Raw genomic sequence first — 15,721 nt, 5'->3', positions numbered from 1 at the left:
ACCGTCAAATTCGCCGCATAGCGAACAAACATACGGGGATGAAAGAAATAGACCTCACGAGGCTAGTTCAAGCCTTTGTTCTCAGTCGCTTTGTCTACTCCCTTCCATACCTCAGTTTACACAAGGCGGAGAAGGAGAAAGTAAACTGTTTGATTAGGCAATCGTACAAAGCAGCTTTGCACTTACCGAGGTGTACTCCGACTGATAATCTCTTGAAAATGGGCCTACACAACACCCTCGAAGAATTAATAGAGGCCCATAGAATCGTTCAATATGAAAGATTATCGAAGACCCCGACAGGACAGTACATCTTAAAGGATCTAAGTATATCTTACGAAGGAACACACACAAGGGAGAACCCGGTCCCTCGAGATATATTTAAGCACCTCACTATTAACTCTATTCCTAAAAATATGCACCCTATTCATCACAAGGAAAGAAGAAACGCTAGAGCCAAAGTACTCGAAAAACTGTTTAAACACCACGAGGAGGTAGTCTACGTGGATGCAGCCGAATACAAAGTGCAGGATGCCTTTGCAGTTGCAGCGATCGACAACAAACTCAAGCACATCACCGCAGCCACTGTTTATGGCAGGCGGCCGGAAGAAGCGGAAGAGGCTGCGATTTCTGTTGCAATTATTAGTACAAAAGCAAAATTTATCTTCAGCTACTCCAAAACGGCTGTGCGTAATTTTGCGAAAAACAAAATTCACGAAGCAGCATGTCAAATTCTATTACGAAATCATTTCGAACCTCGCTAGAACCAGATTATCTGGATTCCTGCGCACTCGTCCCATCCAGGGAAGGAAGCGGCCCACAGTTTTGCCTGCGAACTCGTCAACCAGGCGGTGGACCAATCGTGCCTGCGAGGGTCTAAGGAGCGTATGGTTCCTTTTCAAGAAATTACATCTCACTTCAGAAATGAAAGACTGGTTTACCCTGCGCCTCATTATTCCCTAACGAAAATCTAGCAAGCGACATGGAGGCAACCCCAATCTCATACCTTTCTAAACCCTTATAAATTGGCCCTAATGTACCCAGGTCTGTACACCCCAAAGTGCAGAATATGTGAGGCCGAAAAAGCCGACCTAGCCCACATCTTATATAAGTGCCCTGAGCCCCAACCTAAAGCCGAATGGCATCTCTCTAACGAAATAGAGTGGGAGACTGCGGTCACCAGCTCCAAGCCTGAGACCCCAATTCAGGCAGTGGACTCGGCTTTAGAAGTCGCCACGAAGCAAGGTCTTCTGGCCACTTCACGGTGTCAAGAAGAAGCCCATCTTTAATCAAAGTCAATGATTATTGACTAAATAAAGTTGTTCCTCGTCCTCCTCCGTTCTATGGCTCAAGGAGCGACAGTGTTCCCGGTGTCTTCTTGGGCCGGCACGAGACGACCACGCTTCCACTTTAACGGCTCCTGGAGCGACAGTGTAGCCGGTGTCTTCATGGGCCGGCACGAGCTGAGTATGCTTCACGCACTTTCGATTTCTCATCGTCGTCGGCAGCGGCGTGCGTCGGCGAGTCTCGGCGGGCGGTGATTACAAGCAGCCCACAACCACCCGAAGAACGTGCATCGACCTCATTTTCAGCAACTTTAGGGTTCATCCAGTACAACAGTCCTTGACTTTACATTTCACAGATCATAGGGCGGTCATAGTCAAAGCGGGAACGCAAACCAAAACTTGGCGTCACCGATGTTGAACACGATGATGATAACGCTTAAAGACAATCTCATACCAAGTACAATATCCCTCTCTCTCTTTTTAATGCCTCTCTTCTCGAACACCCCCCGCTCCCCTCCAATAAAATTACACCATCTTCTGAAGCAAAACAGCGCGAAAAAACAAAGGACGAAGGAAAACACACACACGAGCGCTGACAACAACTGCGCATGTTTATTGCAAACGTAAATATATACGCTATACAAACAAAGATACAAAAAACAATCACAAGATATGCAAACAGCGTAAGCATTTTTTCGCCGCGCCCGAACTAATCACACCACTCTGGGTACTGCTTCATCCTTCCAAATACAGCATCTCTTTCGCAGTTAAAGTGACCGATGGCTTGCTGACGCACTTATCCCCTCTCTCGGCGATTTGGAATGCTTCAACGATTTCCCGCGTGATTTGGTCCTTGTGCTTCTTGATGAGGTCGCATCTTTCGAGAAAAGGCCAACAATCTCTGGAAGATGCGCAGTGGGTGGCAAGGTTGCTTCCTGGGCGATTTTTGACTGTATTCGCGTGTTCTCTTAATCGGTCGTTTCCGCATCTACCTGTCTGTCTAATGTACGAGCGACCGCAGGAAAGTGGAATGTCATACACCACCGCGGTTTCGCACTCCCGATAGCGCTTGCCATGCTTCTTACTGCACGGTTGGGCCCTTGTCGCGTCACTATTTACTCGGCTACACAAACCGTTCAACTTGGTCCTCGCCGAAAAAACTACCCTCACATCACCTCGGTTTCCCACCTTTTTTAGCCTATGGGAAACCCCGTGCACATAAGGAAGGACAGCTATTTTCTTCTTCTCCTGGTCACTTGTCTTTTTTGTCCTTTTTCCCCTTAGTTCGGCCACCAACCTTTCGGCAACGGCCCCCAGAAATTCGTTTGGGAAACCCGAAGCAGTCAGCCGGCTCACTTGGGCTTCAAAGCTTGCGGAAACTTAGTGGTGGCAGGAACGAACCAAAGTTCTCCTCAGTGCCGGCATCACGATTCCTCGCTTTACTATTTTAGAGTGTGCTGACGAAAATTTGAGGATGCCCTTCCGGGATCGTGGCTCGTACCTCCAACACACGTGGTCTGCCGAAAAAACGAGACTGAGGTCCCGAAATCGAATGCGACCCTCCTCAGGTAGCTCCTTCGTTAGGGTGAACACCTGTAGTGCTGAAGTGAACAGCTGGAAGATCCTCTCCACCTGTACTTCCGTGTCGCCTGCTCGCTTGAACACTAACAAAAAATCGTCCACGAATCGGAACACTTTCACAACACCCGAGACTTCAGGGCCTCCGCTAGTCTCCTGTCGAAACATGCTAGCAGTAGGTTGCTGAGTGCCGGGGTGACACATGGTCCTATGCACACCCCATCCTTTTTGATGTACACCTCATCCCCAAACTTCACGATCGGGGACTGTAAGTAAAATTCCAGCATGCTGACGAAGTCCGTTGCACTGATGCCGCTGGAGTTCTGGAACCCGATTGCTCCGGTCTCATCAATACCATCCCTAACCACCTCGAGCAATAGCGCTTGTGGCATGGAATAATAGGGATCCTTATAATCCACTGAAAAGGCACTCAGGTTCTTCCTGTCCTGTTCGAAAAATTCCGACACCGCCTGTGCCTTTGTTACCATGAAGGGGTCTTCCATGGGGATCAAGGACAAGCCCTTCTGCAAAAACTTGCCCATTTCGTGTCGCCAGGACCGCTTTTCCGATACGATAACCCTAAAAGGGCAGCCAGCCTTATGAGTTTTTGCCGCAAAGTACGCGTCCAGGCTAAGCTAACTTGAACCCTTGATCGATTTTGCCATTTTTTTCAGCCCCCCATCTTCACACAGGCTGATTGCTCTCTTCTTTATCTTCTCTGGCCGCCTTTCCTCGTCCTTCCGGAAATTACTTTCTATCGCTTCTCGGGTTCTGCGGTTGTACTCTCGTGATGGCAATACAGCGAAGCCTCCCTCCTTGTCCGACGTCACCAGCTTCCACTCTGCCTTCCTAAGTGCGTCCACCACTCTTTCCGTGCGTATTCTGTTCCTGCTGCGAATGGACTGCCGTAGGCCATCCACCCCTTCAAGGACGCACCTGTTGAAATCCTCTGAACTGGCTTTGGAAGCCACTCATCTGACAAGAGACGTGAATTGCGGCTTGTCTAGCTCAGGTTGAGTGCAAAACTTGGCTCCCAACTTGAAGACCTTCAGGGCTTCACCTGGAACTTCAGGGTTTCCAACGAGGTGAACGGTCTGACCTGACGTCTGGAGTTGTCGTTTTCTCGGCAGGGAAGCCATCATCTTCGCCCAAATGTAGTCCGAGACCTGAACGGCTGTCTTAAACTCAGACTGAAGCCACCGATAGCCTCGGCCGGGTGGTCTTTTCTGATAGCATAAAAGGCGTAGATTGTCCTTGCACAGCTGGATCTGCCTCAATGCTTCCGACCTTAAGGCCTGGCAGACGCTCTGCCCCAGTCTTCGGGACGGTGAAAGTGGACCTGTCAGAGCCACTACCTCAGAAGGAATGAAATCTTGATTAATAGCAAACGTGTAAAGCCTGGCGCGGCACGTTGCAATAATTAGTAACCTAACACAAATGGAAGGATTGAGGACGAAACATGTTATAGCAGAGCCCCGCACCCTTGCAATGAACTGAATCAATGTCTGAAGTGGGGCCAGTTGGGTCAATATGAACTGAAGCAAAACAGCCCGAAAAAACGAAGGACGAGGGAGAACACACACACTAGCGCTGACAACAACAGATCATGTTTATTGCAAACGCCAATATATACGCTATACAAACAAAGATACAAAAAACAACCACAAGATATGCAAACAGCGTAAGCATTTTTTCGCCGCGCCCGAACTAATCACACCACTCTGGCATCTCTTAGTATAGCATCTCTTTCGCCGTTAGGGTGACCGATGGCTTGCTGGCGTACGTATCCCCTCTCTCGGCGATATGGAATGCTTCACCGATTTCCCGCGTGATTTGGTCCTTGTGCTTCTTGATGAGGTCGCATCTTTCGAGAAAAGGCCAACAATCTTTGCAAGATGCGCAGTGGGTGGCAAGGTTGCTTCCTGTGCAATTTTTGACTGTATTCGCGTGTTCTCTTAATCGGTCGTTTACGTATCTTCCGGTCTGTTTAATGTACGAGCGACCGCAGGGAAGTCGAATGTCATACACCTCCGCGGTCGCTCGTACATTGGACAGACAGGAAGATGCGTAAACGACCGATTAAGAGAACACGCGAATACAGTCAAAAATCGCCCAGGAAGCAACCTTGCCACCCACTGGCATCTTGCAACGATTGTTGGCCTTTTCTCGAACGATGCGACCTCATCAAGAAGCACAAGCACCAAATCACGCGGGAAATCGTTGAAGCATTCCAAATCCCCGAGAGAGGGGATAAGTGCGTCAGCAAGCCATCGGTCACCTTAACTGCGAAAGAAATGCTATATTTGAAAGGATGAAGCAGTACCCAGAGTGGTGTGATTAGTTCGGGCGCGGCGAAAAAATGCTTACGCTGTTTGCATATCTTGTGGTTGTTTTTTGTATCTTTGTTTGTATAGCGTATATATTTGCGTTTGAAATAAACATGCTCAGTTGTTGTCAGCGCTCGTGTGTGTGTTCTCCTTCGTTCTTTATTTTTTCGCGCTGTTTTGCTTCAGTTCATAATGACCAAACTGGCCCCCCTTCAGACATTATTTCACACAATCTTCGCGTAGGGAATCACTGAGTGGTATGGGTGACAGCCATGGGGTAAACGCAATTTCCCAGTCCGTAGTTCCGGTAAGTTAAAAGTGTGATATTTACCATGAAAACCAAAAGGTAAATATAACAGTAGCTACGCACCTGAACCTCACGGAAACGACCAACTGAAAACTAATGGGCACTTGAATTGACCCCATGCCTGCTTCGCATACTAATCAGGGTTGCCCTACGGGAAGATGGTGTAATTTTTTCGTTGAACAGGAGGCAGGTATGAAAGAAATTTGAAACTCGGAAGAACTGTGCGAGCTCGGCCAAAGGTCTAACCCATCATCAGTGCAAAGAATGCGAAAATTGGTGACCGAATCGAATACAATGATTGCGCAGTCGCAAAGATGTTGGTTTTGTAAGGCCGCAATAGGCCCGGCTTGAATTCTAACTCCGGGAGCCGTTTGTCTTGTTTCATCAGCAATATCCTCATGTGACTCCGCTTCGAGTAAGTTGACTTTCCTGTACTTCATTTTGGTTACGACCACGACATCAATGAAAAAAAAAATCTTCCCATTAAAACAGCGGGATTCCTTCGCCTTCCGCTTAACTAATGCTATTGACTTCTGGCATTTCTACTGTTTATTCAACGACTTCCACATTTACACTTCTTATTCGCTGCACGCAGAGCGAGGGCTTTGGTTCCGGAATTCTAGGTGCAATGTGTAGCTTAACTGGAATCAGCAGTGGTTGACCGCTACCGACCCGACGTTGTTGCTCGAGTCTCAAGTCGATTTTTTTCTTTCGTTGAACTTTGATATCATCCATTCGAGGTTGTTTCCTATCCCAGGAAGCTAGTTTCCAGTCCTTGAGTGTTACTCCTCGCATTGTTTGTTCCCTGGGCCGTTCTAACTTTGCTTTCCATTTGTTTAGTAAGATGCCAAATTTGGGCTCCGTATGTCATCACCGCCAGTACGTACTGGTTGTAGATTTTTCTTTTAAATGAGAGAGGTTGCTGAATTGTCATTATTTTATATTACTGAGTGCACCTCACCATATACCTATTATGCGGGGGATGATTCTCTAGTGACTGGGTCACCACTGACCTTTTGTCCGGGGAAGTTGATTTTTACTTCTTCTAGCGCTTTCTCTCTTAAGTTGAAGAGAGTGCTTACGGCATGCTTATTCCTCATAGCTATAAATACGGTTATTTTTATTTTACTTCCACAGCATGCTTTTTATTTGTAGTTCCTCAGGCACTTGTTGCGTTTGTTCTGCAGTCTCAATCAGCAATAATATGTCGTCTCGAAATATCAAACGACTCAAGTAATCATAGTTTATCCGGAAACCTGCGTTTTCATGGTCAGGATTTCGGAATACCCCCTCCAGACACGCTGTAAACAGTTTTGGCGAGATACTGCCTCCCTGTCTTTAACCTTTTGGATGGGAAACTAATCGCCTTACTAGTGAAATGTTTATTTGCCCGTAAATCATTTATATACGCCATTTACCCGTCTGGTGTCGGTCTCTTCGATTCCGTGATCCTTTATTGCTTGAGGCACGGCTGCGGTCTGCACTGAGTGAAACGTGTTCTCATAATCTATAAATGCCATATAGATGGGTTTAGTGTATTCAGCACATTTTCTATAACATGATTGACAACATGAATGTGATCCATGGTGAAGTACCCCTCCCTTAATTCAGCCGGTTGGCTGCGTTTTTTGAATCCAGGCTCTCTCCATTGTGGTTTATATAACTTTGATAAACAGGTTGTAAACAACTGAGAGTAGCCTGCTGGGTATGTGGTTTTTAAGGGTATTGGTATCTCCGTTTTTATAAATGAGATTACCATTGGCATTTTTATGGGTTATGGGCACTTTTGGGCCTATACGCATTCCAAAAATATTGCAACAAGCTTTTCTAGTACTGTACTATTTGTCCTGCCTCCTACAAAATTTCCACGTTATGCTGTGATCGCCTGCAGTGTTTCCTCTTTCTCGATGTCCTTGAGAGCGCACCGTACGTCGCGTTTATTATCTAGGGCAAAACGCAAGCAAAGCTTGTACTCCAAGTATTTTCTCCTGATATAACGTCCCTTGCATACATTCTCATGTAGAATAGTTGTGCTGCCTTTACTGCTTCATCCAAGTTGTACGTAATGTTGCTCTGCGAGTCTTTGAGTGCGTACATTGTGTATTTGCCAATGGCAAACTTCTTCTTAGCTCGGTTGAAACTTGCTTCTATTTGCTGCATTCCCATACAAAAATATTGTATGGTCGGCTATAGAAAATAATTTTTATGGTCGACTTTAGCTATTTGGCCCAATATTCTTTAGACGTTTCTATGGGTGTCTTTAGCGAATCGTATCGCCATTCCTATGGGTGTCTTTAGCTTCTTCAATAGCCAGTTCTGTGGTTGTCTTTAGATATTCGTATCGACATTCCTACGGGTGTCTTTAGGTTCTTCTATAGCCTGTTCTATGGTTGTCTTTAGCGATTTGTATCGCCATTCCTATGGGTGTCTTTAGGTTTTTCTATAGCCGGTTCTGTGGTTGTCTTTAGATATTCGTATCGACATTCGTATGGGTGTTTTTAGCTTCTTCTAAAGCCGGTTCTATGGTTGTCTTTAGCTATTCGTATCGACATTTCTATGGGTGTCTTTAGCTTCTTCTATTGCCGGTTCTATGGCTTTCTTTAGGTCTTCTTTCGATATCGCTATGGCTATAGAGGAAGCTAAAGACACCCATAGGAATATCCATAGAAATGGTTAAAGACAGCCATAGAAATGTCTAAAGATAATTGGGCCAAATAGCTAAAGACAACCATAAGAAGGATTTTCAATAGCCGACCATACGATATTTTTGCATGGGCTGCAGCCAGAAGAGAATCACCACTACTTGAAACACAACGACAGCAGATTCCTCTGGGGAAATTATTAACACGCTGCTATGCCGGCATATAGCTTTGCGGATCTCTAGAACTTCTGCGGCACTTAGGTTGTGTGGCTATCTGCATCTGTAATATATGCTCCATAAACACTTCAGCGATATAGGGGGAGTGCAAGGTTGCGACTGCAACCACGTCGCCAGTTTTCATTCACAAAAGGCTTAAACAAAGGCAAACAAGAAAAGCAAAACCAAGGGGTTTATTGATCCCATTCGTTACATAAAGGGCTACTATCTACGCTACTTCGCCGCCAGTAAACTGTTGTTCACATACGCCGAACGAAACACACAGCACACGCATTCCAACACTCTGGCTCACGCTTACGTCATTCGTTCGATAGCCACACTACGCGGCACATTTTCCACGAACGCCCACCGAGACACGCATACCTACAGGTGCTGGGTAGCCCACAGAAAATAGAACACTCAGAAGTCGTTCATTTCACTCAGTACTCAATGCACGAAGTTGCAAGTATGGTGGCTAAAATGAAAATGCACTCTTAATTAAACAATAAAGACGGTCCAACGGTTTTTCAAGTCCGTTCAATTAGTTCCTTGTACGTTTTCTCAGTTCGCGAAAAAATAATTATATTTGTCTCATCACCGCGGCGAAATCTTCACTTCTCTGTACATTGCAACGCCCATGTGGTGCAGGGTAGCTTGGAAACGTATTCTTGAACACCGAAAAAAGTCCTGCATTTCTCGCCCAATACAGCCTCTTCAGTTCGTACGATCACTCACCCTGGTGTTTTGCGTACGATGAAATTCCTGTCGCGGTATCGCAGGTATCCATTTTCGCATGACTTCGAGTTGATATTGAATTAATCGTAACACTGTCACCGTAAACACCGAAATTTCCGAAGGCGAAAAGCGGCACATTTGCTTGGCGTCCCACCATCAACACGAACACATTGCAGTCGAGTCGTAAATTTCCAACATTAGGCAACACGTGCCATGCCCGCGCACATGAGCAAGGAGACGTGATGTGGCTGACTTAGTACATCCTGGTATAAGCAGGTCCATCGCGCTAGCAAATAGTGCGGAGATACGTGCCCATCTTTCGACCTTTTTCTAACTTGTTTTGTGGTAATGATTTTATTTGACAAGTACAACATCGCTTAACGTTTTGTTTTCTTCCTCCGGAAAAACTATATCTGTTATCAGTACTGAGGGAAAATTGTCTGCCACTATTATTGCTGCGCGCACGAATACCAACACAGCACGGAACGCCTGACCCTCTTTTCCACGAAAACTTCCCTCCGCACGACCGGGCTACAGCGTCGACGCGCGCGGCACTCACGCCGCACCTCCCCTGCCGGTCGCGGTCCCCTCTACCTTTTCAACGCTTCCCAGAACTTCCTTTCCCTGCCTCTTTCGGTCCAGCTTGGGTCGCTCTCCCCCCTTCTCAATGACTAATTTCAAAGTGAGCTCCGCGGGAGAAAGAATGCGGTTGTTCGCAGATGCCAGCATATTTCTGACGGCGCCCGCAGAAACGGGGGCCGCGAGAGTTCTTTCCAATTTGCTTCGACGCTGAGAAGGTCGTTTTCAGAGAAGCCCGCTTTTTCACTTGACCGCGGCAGGGAAGGGCCGCCGAAGAAGAATTTTCCAAAATGATACGTCTTTCGGTCGACGTTCATTCGCAAGCTTCGCCGACGCACAGTATCCAAAGTTGCAACCTGAATTTGAGCGTTAATTTGTCTGTAGCTGCCTTTAATCGTACTTTTCCGGTATTGTTGGTATATTAGGTACCTAACGTTATTGAACAAAAATTTTCATATAACTGGCCGATGAGCCTCATCGTCATTATTCAGTCTGTGTTGTAGATGTAGCTAGGTAAATCATGAGTGCATAAATTACGCGTCATAAGTCATATTGAAACCAGCGGAATAGAATTTAATGGTACGCTCGAATTATACCTTTATAGACTAACACTTTTTTATTAGCGGCTTGAGACTTAGAGGCTTATGTCACTATGTAGTTAGCTAAGGAAGCTTTTATGGATGCAAGCCTCTAAATTCTGCGCCAAACGCTTTCCTAATTCCGGCTACATGTTGCTTAATTGTCACACGTCTAAAGGTTTACAATTATATATTGCGCTGTAGCCAGCCGCAGAAACTTTTATGGGTGCCTCTCTTTAGCTTTAGGGAAGATTCTCTCTAATAGCTGGCAGAAGACAGCTGAATGGTTCCAGTTATGTAGACTTAGAGCTAGACAACGGCCTATATCTAGCCAAATGAGCTTTTATGGCTTTCTCTCTTTAGCTTTAGGACGAATTCTTTTCAATGGCTGGCAAAAGACAGCTCAATGGTTTTGAGTCTGTAGAGTTAGAGCTAAAAAACGGCCTATACCCAGCCAATTGAGCTTTTATGGCTTTCTCTCTTTAGCTTTAGGACGAATCATTTTCAATAGCTGGCAAAAGACAGCTCAATGGTTTTGAGTCTGTACAGTTAGAGCTAAACAACGGCCTATAGCCAGCCAAATGAGCTTTTATGGCTTTCTCTCTTTAACTTTAGCACGAACTCTTTTCAATAGCTTGTGAAAGACAGCTGAATGGTTTCAAGTCTGTAGACTTGAAGCTAAAAAATGGTGTATAGCCAGCCAAAAGAGATTTGTCGCGGCTGGCCTATAGAACTAAAGCCATAGATTTTTCTTTAGCTGGCTACAGTAGCCTGAATAGCTGTGACTCTATAGACTAAACACACTAGTATGTTCTATAGTCGTCTAAAGAGATTTGTATGGTTTACATTCTTTAGTGCAGGATGCATAAAAACTTCAATAGCTGGCTATAGCCTAATTTATGCACTTTTATGGGTGACCATAGGAACCCATAGGCGGCCATAGCTCACCATACATTTTTCTATAGACGCCCATAAGGCATTATTGTATGGGTTTACTCAATCACTGCTTTGTGGGTAGAACGAATGTCGTTTGGTTTACTCCTGCTAATCAATTTAGATAGTTCTGCCAACTTGATTCGATACACAGCAGTTGACACTTATAGTCCGTAAGTTTTGCCATCCCCCGCACGGGGCACCTTGAGCAATCTTGGTGACGGTACTGGCGATACCGCGGACCCCGAGCCCCCAAACATAAGCTGGATCCAACCGTGGCAATGTGTTTATAGGTGGAGGGTTAGAAACCACGAACGGTGGCCGTCGGAGCCCAGGTCAAGCTCTGGCGGATGGGCTCCCTGTCTGTTTACCAGGCAGGGAGCTCCGGGGCCTCCTCAGCTATCAGGGTAAGGTTGTGGAAGAAAGTACTCCCGTTCCCTGCTTTCCAATGTATCATATGGCATGTTCACACCCCCCCTCCAAACGTGATCGGTCCCTGAAAAGGGGCCGCACCGAAGTATCTTTTCCTCCTTTGTCTTCGATCTCCATTCCAAAGCCCGATAATTTCTCGCGCTTCCTGGTAATGGAATCCTTTGATAAATCAAACCCCAGCACTTCCCAGTCTGTCTTTATCATCTCCAAGTTTCTTGAAAGCCTTGTAGGCAAATCGTACAAAGCTAAAAAGCTCACAACGGGAGAAGTCCTAATTGAAGTTGAAAACAAACAACAATCCTGTAACCTCTTCAAGCAAACGCGCATGGTCGATGTCGACATCAAGATCACGCCCCATCGCAGTCTTAATAGCTGCCAGGGCGTGATCTCTGATAGAGATCTCATAAATGAGACTGAAGCAGATCTGCTGGACGGGCTTAGCGATCAGGGCGTAACAGCTGTGCGGCGAATCACGATACGCCGAAACGACCAAATAATACCTACTAAACACATAATCTTGACATTTGACCGCTCAACACTTCCCGAATCGGTCAGCGCAGGTTTCCTGAGATGTCCGGTCCGACCCTACGTGCCGAACCCACGCCGCTGCTACAAGTGTCAGCGGTTTGGACATGGCACTAATGCTTGTCGTGGCCGACTAACATGCGCCAAGTGTGCACAACATGATCATGCATCTGACAACTGCCCATCAAAAACCGTCATCTGTGCTAACTGCAAGGGACCCCACGGGGCCTACTCTAGAACATGTGAGAAATTTAAACAGGAGAAGGAGATCATCAAGGTAAAATTGACTGAGAATCTTACCTTCCCAGAGGCGCGAAAGAGGTTCGCCTCTTTCCCCCTGGGGAGGTATGCCGACGCAGCTCGCCGGGGGGCGGAGCGGCGTCTAGTTTCGGCGGGGACCCAGTACCGCGAGTCGGACCTGGTCCCGCCCTCGCCCCCCTCGGGGTTGCCTCTGGCAGCCCAACCCGCCACCACGCCGCTTGCTGAGGCAGCAGCGGTTGTGGTGGCAACCTCTTCCGTCGGGACCGGTGCCGCTCCCGTCCGTGCCTCCCCATCGTCCAGTGCGTTGGAGTGTGCCATGGACACCACGAGCCCCGCACCGGCTCCCACCGCCACCCCACCACCCGTGCCATGGTGCCTCCGACACCACCGGCGGTGGCGGTCCAAACGAAGGGCCCCCGAAGGGGGGCCAAGTCCGGGGGGCCCGGTTCGACGGGCACACCCAGGACATCGGACGACGAGATGGACGTCGTGCCGTTCTTGCCTGCAACGCAGCGCAAGGAGCGGCCTCCGTCGTCCAAGCCTACAGATAGGCCACCCAAAAAGCCCAATCCAAGAGTCACAGCCCCGAAAGACAACACATAAACATACACACTCCAGTAGCTCTCACACTAAATAATGGGAAGAGAAAATATTGTTCAATGGAACTGCAGAGGCCTTATGAATAATCTTGACGACGTGTATGAGATTCTGCATAGCAATCAGCCAAGTGTAATGTGTGTTCAAGAAACACATTTGAATTCTAAACACACAAATTTCTTGAATAGTTACCTGGTGTACAGAAAGGATAGGGATGGCTGCACACACTCTTCTGGGGGTGTGGCCATAATCGCCCGGAAATCTTTAGCATGCCACCCTGTCACTTTGAACACCGTCCTTGAGGCTGTAGCAATACGCTTAATAATATTTAATAGGTTGATAACGGTATGCTCCATATACATTCCTCCTGATGTTTCACTTTTAAGCTCTGACTTCGAGGCGCTGGTTGACCAGCTGCCCAAACCATACATCCTGACAGGCGACCTTAATGCTCACAACACTCTTTGGGGCTCTTCTCGTACGGATGCCCGAGGTAGCCTTATAGAAAAATTCCTTACATCTTCAGGAGCATGCCTTTTCAACAATAAACAGCCTACATACCATAACATAGGACACAACACATACTCATGTCTTGACTTGGCGATTGGCTCCGCAGTTCTCTTTCCTCTCCTCGAGTGGGCTGTGGGCACTGACCCATACGGTAGTGACCACTTCCCCACCTCACCCACATACATAGGTAAAGGCCCATGCAGTCCATCTTCCCATAATAGGTTCAATGAAGCACGAGCTAACAGGAATACATTTACAGAGACATCCAAACTACACCACGCATGCATAGGACACCTACACGTTGAAGAAGCTACCCAACTCCTCACGGCGCACATCCTCGACGCCGCCGAAAAGTCCATTCCCCACGCCGCTGGTGCCCCGCGAACCAGAGGAGGCCGTGGTGGAATGAGGACTGTAGGCGGGCGCGAGAGGCCCAGAACAAGGCGTGGGGTATCCTTCGTCGGTACCCCACGTCGGGAAACCTCCTCTTGTTCAAACGGGCCAAGGTGTTAGGAAAACGTGTGCGCCGTGGGGCAAAACGAGAGAGTTGGCGTACATTCATAACATCAATAAACTCCTACACAGACACAAGGAAAGTATGGACACGAATACGTAAACTCAAGGGACAACAAACGCACAGCCTGCCTCTGGTACTACAGGGGACACACTCGAAGACCAGGCTGACACTCACACAACTCTTCCAACACGTGTCCAGTTCAGCACACTACACAAACACTTTCCTGAAACATAAAGCCTGTTGTGAAAAGAAGTCCCTACGCGACAGCAACAAATCACAGACTTCTTACAACTCCCTGTTTTCACTACATGAGCTGAGGGCTGCTCTAAGCACGTGTAAACCCTGAGCTCCAGGCCCAGATAACATCACATACACAATGATACAATATCTGCACGCAGACACTCTTCTAACACTCTTACACCTATATAACAAGATTTGGCTTTCGGGGCACATTCGAAACTCTTGGAAGGAGGCTATAGTTGTAGCTTTCCTGAAGGAGGGAAAGGACCCGTCGTCCCCCTCAAGCTACCGTACTATAGCCCTCACGAGCTGCCTGTGCAAGCTCTTGGAGAAGATGGTAAATCGCAGGCTCGTGTACTTCCTCGAGTACAACGGTCTTCTCGAGAGCTGCCAGGCAGGCTTTAGGGTGGGGCGATCGACGAACGATCAACTGGCAGCTCTTGACTCGTACATCAAGGATGCCTTCGCGCATAAGCAGTATTGTGTAACTGTGTTTTTCGACCTCGAGAAGGCCTACGACACCGCTTGGCGGTACGGGATCCTCAGTGACCTAAAGTCATTCGGTGTCTCGGGTAACATGTTAAACACTCTTGTCAGTTACCTGTCAGAAAGAACGTTTCGAGTGAGAGTCGGTGGTGCACTCTCAAGGGTTCACGTGCAAGAAAATGGCGTGCCACAAGGTGGTGTGTTAAGCTGCACTCTCTTCATAGTAAAAATGAACTCTCTTGGTAAGGCACTGCCACCCACAATCTCTTATTCCATGTATGCAGATGACGTCCAGATATCCTATAAATCATGTAATATTTCAATCTGCGAACGTCAAGTCCAGCTTGGTGTAAAGAAACTTGCCGGCTGGGCAGACAAGAATGGTTTTAAATTGAATGCTGCAAAAAGTTCCTGCGTTGTGTTCTCCAGGAAGCGTGGGGTCCATCCAGACCCAGACATTCATCTTAATGGCGTGTCGCTTCCTGTGAACAAGGAGCACAAGTTCTTAGGTGTGGTGTTTGATCACAAAGTCACATTCATTCCCCACATCAAGGAACTTAAACATAAATGTCTGAAATCAATGAATATACTTAAGGTTCTCTCCCATCAATCTTATGGTTCCAACAAAGAACTCCTACTACGGCTTTATACTGCTTTGGTTGGGTCTCGTTTGGACTATGGCAGTGTGGTGTATGGGTCGGCGAGCAAACAGGCGTTGCGAATGCTTGACCCAGTGCTACACTTGGGGCTTCGTCTCGCCTCGGGTGCTTTTCGCACTAGCCCTGTAGAGAGTCTGTATGTCGAGTGTGATAAGTGGAGCCTTGAGAACCAACGAACGTATGTGGACTTGCTTTATGCTTTTAAAATTTCATCACTCAATAATCATCCTTTTTATCCTGTCTTTAACGATACATCAACATATCTGCTCTTTGCAAATCGCCCATCCGTTCCTCTGCCCTTTTCATTTAGAGTGAGA

The sequence above is a fragment of the Haemaphysalis longicornis genome, unplaced genomic scaffold, assembly GCF_048455015.1.
Source record: "Haemaphysalis longicornis isolate Haplotype H1 unplaced genomic scaffold, Haemaphysalis longicornis Haplotype H1 scaffold_13, whole genome shotgun sequence".
Lineage (NCBI taxonomy): Eukaryota > Metazoa > Arthropoda > Arachnida > Ixodida > Ixodidae > Haemaphysalis > Haemaphysalis longicornis.
This window is presented reverse-complemented; position numbering follows the sequence as displayed.